The sequence below is a fragment of the Corvus kubaryi genome, unplaced genomic scaffold (assembly GCF_017639235.1).
Source record: "Corvus kubaryi isolate FWS band 111438036 unplaced genomic scaffold, C.kubaryi_AGA036_p1.0 37398, whole genome shotgun sequence".
Lineage (NCBI taxonomy): Eukaryota > Metazoa > Chordata > Aves > Passeriformes > Corvidae > Corvus > Corvus kubaryi.
In genome coordinates, this window is record NW_024581137.1 from 29,880,362 (window position 1) to 29,885,201 (window position 4,840).

The 4,840-nt window shown below is 35.9% G+C and overlaps 1 long non-coding RNA gene across 1 annotated transcript; it reads left to right on the forward strand.

The window, feature by feature from the left end:
- The first annotated feature begins 935 nt into the window (after window positions 1-935).
- LOC121671763 lies at window positions 936-3,206 on the forward strand. Its single transcript, XR_006018593.1, has 3 exons — window positions 936-1,008; window positions 1,988-2,060; window positions 2,594-3,206. It is a non-coding gene; the product is annotated as an uncharacterized LOC121671763 (long non-coding RNA).
- Window positions 3,207-4,840: the final 1,634 nt, after the last annotated feature.

Sequence of the window (4,840 nt, forward strand, 5' to 3'; positions counted from 1 at the left end):
CACACTTACAGTACATGCAATCAGTGAATCAATAAATAATGAAACCTGCATATTAAGAGAAGTTTAACAAATAAGGGCTCATAATGAAAGTTAGTGCTGTGGGCTTTTTCTCCATGGTTTCACTAGCAGTCGTGCTTTTGATCTGGGAGCTGTTAGGAGCCATTGCACCACAGATGAAAGGAGTTAGAAAATTCCATATCATAATGCAGTTAGATCAGTAATTCATGGAGCAGGTAATTCACAATGACTTTCTGGTCCTTTGATTGCACACGGTTTATGACTATTAGCAGTTTCCCCTTTCAAATTTGTATGCTTCCATACTTCCTTTCTGACCTCTTTTTCATCATTTATAGTCCAATTTGGTAGTGAAAAAACATAACTGGTGCTCAAGTGCATGGCTGTCATTCAAACCTCAATGCGTTAGTGAGCAGTTTGACATTTGTGACTGAAAAAAAAAAACATTAAGCAGGTGTACAGAACACTAACCAGGTCCCTCGAACAATGCTTTATGGGATTCACAACTTGCCTCTAGGCTATAAACCTGATTCAGACTGAGTTTTCAACGTAGATTTAATCTTGATATTTACACTCCAAATGTATCTTACATTAGAACATAATTGCAATATAAATGATACAAACGCATTTCAAATGGAAGGTCACAGGAAGAAAAGTGTTACTGCAGGAGATTTGCAATTATGTGTTATTTGGGGTTTGACAATTATCTGTCCTCAATTTGTAAGATCGAGGGCTGCATCTTCAGCCTCAGTAAATTGGTTTGCTCAGAGGGTCCTGGCTCTAACTGTTTTTTGCTACTCTTCTAAGGGAGTAAGGTTCAAATTAAAAAAAACACAAAAAAAATGCTATTTAATCACTTCTAACATAGTCATCTGCTGTACAGGTGTGCACATATCACATTTTATTTTGGTTATACTTACCAGGTTTCTGGGAACTGATGTTGCGGCTTTACAAAGGTAGAGAGATTTCTACAAGCTGGATGAATAACATCAGGTGAATATGTTAAAAGAAGTTACTGTTTTGTCTCTAAAGGACTAATATAATGTTGAAGTTGCTAAAAAAGGGCCCCTAAAAAGAACATTGAAAACAGTTGAGTAGTCAAGTAGGAATAAGAACTGTGAGTCTGAGAACTAAACAGTTCTTTAAGGCGTTCAATTAAAATAATGTTTTTATATATATGAATATAGAAACTATGCCAAAGTTCTCCCATGGAATCCCTCCCAGCTTCCAGTAGGCAGTGGATTAGGGACTTCCTTCATCAGAGGGCATCTGGATCACAGTGCTTAATAGCCATTGATAGACATATCCTTCATGAATTAGTCTAATCTCCTTTTGAACCTTGTTATACTTTTGGCTTCTGCAGCATCCTGTGGTAAGGAGTCCCATGATTTAATTGTACATTGTAATGAAAAGTGCTTCCTCTTGTTTGCCTGAAAATTGCTGCTCAAAATTGTTAGTGGGAGCACTTGCCTACCGTATCTGCTCTCTTTTGTTTAGAAGACAGAGCTGGTTAGTCTGTTCAAAGTCTTATCCTTTTGTTTCTTGTGATAAAAAAAAACCCATAGCTAACAGAAGTTGGAGAACAACATTTTGAGGTTGCTTCAGTACCAATGTGTATGTACTGAATAGCAGAATATATGGGTAATTCAACTGCAAATACTTTGATATTGTGCTTGTGGTTGGTATGACACTTCTGAATTTTGAAACAGGAGTAACATCGGAAGGCTCTGATAAATGTTTTCAACACATGTGCACTCACACATGTACATACATTATCAGATTGTTTCTAAAGTCATGTGTGCTCATGCCCTTTGAGTAGCATATTTTTTCAGAAATGTAGAGAGATTTTGTGGGCAAAATGTGGCAAGTTCATGGAAAGTGTGGAAAAGACCACACAGAAAAACTGTTTGAAAAGTCAGCACTGGCAGCAGCTTGTGAGCAATAACAGCACCTTCTCTTTTGCTTTGGACAGGGTTGCCAGGTGGTGTCCATGCCCTGTATGAAATGGCTGACGCAAGGACAGTCCCACATCAGCAACTGAAAATGTGAGATAACTTACATATTTTGCTGCTTGTGTCATGCTATGAATTTAGTTTTGCCTTTTTTGCTTCTTGGAAAAGATGACAAAAGTTTTGTTCAACTTTGTGGGGAAAAAAAGTATGTTGTTTTAGGACTACAGCATATTTTTTTAGATCCAGATGAAGGCTTCCCTGTGTTTGCGATTCTCTCTCTCTATGAATAGAAAAAAATTAAGAAGAATGAAAAACAAATATACAAGCAAATATATTAAATTTAAAATCTAAAAATTTTAAATGCACAAAATATTTATATATTTTTCTAGAATAAGTTTAAAATTAAACATGAGGCCTTGCTGAAACATGGCATTTTGATATTTTCTTGGATAAATTAAACACAGAGTAGAGTATTTTCCTGACATACTTTTTTGAAATGTAAATTATTTAGACAGAATATTTTTTACTAAAGAATTTTCTCCTTCTCCATCCAGATATTTTTTCCTGCTCCCTTTTGCATTTTGCTATTCCCTTTTTCTCTAAGTACCACTAATTTTCGCTCACAGGCCTACAAAAGAAGTCAACCTCGACTCTTGGTCTTCCTATGTCAAAGCCTTGTTGAACAAGCTGGATGTAGGTCAGTAGGTACGGAACAAAACAAGCCAAATTCTTTTTCTTACTTGAGAGGAAAATAAGCCCCACATTTGTTTTATTCTTTTTTTTTGTTGCCTTACTTGCTTTCCTGTTTAAGAGGGCATAAACCCACTGACTGTTATCGTTAGAAGACCTTCAAAGCAAATAATATTTGTTTTGTTAATGTTGATACATTTCCTAGCATAGCAAAGCCCTAGTCCTTACTAACCATGAGGCAATTCTGCAGAAGAGTAAAAGGATGAATAATTTTAGAGAGACCTTGGTGCTTTAGGCCTCACTCTACATTAACCCAGTTTTGGGGGCCTAAGGAGGGTGTGTCAGAACTAGAACAGCTGAGTATGGGCTGCACAAAGAGCTCATTAGCCCTCTACCCTGGGCTCCTTTTCTGTCCAAATTAACTCTTTTAGGCAGTGAAATGTCTGATAAATTCCAACTATCCCAAGGGCCATAGGTTACTGACAAAGTATAGTTAACATTTATCTCTGGATAAGAAAGAGGTCATCTTCAGGATATAAATTAGTGACATTCTATTAAGTCTACTTACTATTTATATTATTTTATTGGATATTTTCTGGGTTGTCTTCTAATAGAAAGGAAAGTTGAGGTTTTCAATGAATTATGATTCAATGAACTAAAAGCAAATTATTATAGCATCACTGACAGAAATAGAAGTAAAAAACAAAGTAAAAACTTTAATATTCTTCTTTTTCCTGCTAGCTTATTCTCCATCCTTAAATGGTTTTGCAGATTTGATGATGAATATATTGACAAATGTCTTTGAATCAGAATCTACAGTTTTAGATGTGAGAAAGAGCAGACTCTTCTCCAAAAAAACCTAAACTTGAGAGGTGATGCTATTAGAAGTTTAACTTACAAAGCTTTTGAGACATTTTTAAGACTTCAACTTAAAAAAAGCCACAGTGTTTCAGCAAAGTAGCTGATTTGAGGTTGTAGTATGAAGACTACCAAGACTATTATAAAATGGGAGTTGAAACAAATGGTAAATAGTGTCTTTTGACATTTACTTGGTTTAACAAAGCAGCTCTTGGAAACTGTTGGAAAAAAAAATCTCCTGTATCTTAGCAAGCTTAAAGAAAACAATTTCATAAATGTAGATTAATTTTTTTGTTGTTGCTTTTCAGGGTAAAAAAACCCAGAAGGATTAGTCTTCTGTTCAAAATATTTGGCTGTTTCTTGCAGGTGTTTGGTTTTGAAAATGTTTGGGCAGAACACCAATAATTTGGTTTATAGATTACAGTGTTGCCCAGTTTCCTGCAGGTTATTGCGATGTGGAACAATACCATTACAACACCCCACATCTGCTGTGGACCTTTTCTGGGGTTTTTTTGCCTTTTTATACTGCATGTCTCTTCACAAAACATTTAAGTGTTTCTTGGCCAGTTACCTCAGCTGTTTATCCAAGTAGCTACAGGACATCTCTTTCAAGATAGCTTACAGGCACATCACATTTCACCTTCCTGAAGGGGAAGAGGACAGGAAACTTAATTTCAAAGGTCAGCATTGCCAAAGCTTTCTGATTTCCATAAAGATGGCAGACAATGACATCACATCTACTGTGTGTTCCTATGCTTTATGGCGGGAACTTCGTTGCATGATGGAAACGTTGCAGGAGAATGACTGATCTTGACTTTCATCAGTGCTGTACTAGGCAAAAGTAACAAATGGTGTCACTGCTGAAGCCTGTGAAACAATATTTGTAGTCATGGTTGTAGCTGGAGCCAATGACAGAGGCACTGAACCAGAACCTACATAGAACCCAAACCTTGCCAAGGTCACATGTTATTTTATTTATTTGTTTTAACTTGACTAAGTAGGGTTTTGATCATTTAACCATGGCCCTCGTTCATAAGAGTCCTATGGGTTTGTGAGAAAACAACTCTTTGGTGTTTTTAAATATGATTTCAATTAAATATTGTTATTCAGAACAAATGTTTTCACCTACCACATCATGTAACTGCAATCCGTGTTTTTGCTTTCAAGTCTGTTATAGTGAACACAGGTTAAATGACCACATAAAATAATTGACAGTGGCCTTGTGTAAAAAACAAATACATTCAGAAATAAGACTGAAAAATTCTAATCTCTAGTGTACTTAACTAAAACAGCATTCTCTTGGCCAAATTCTAAAATACTGGCTT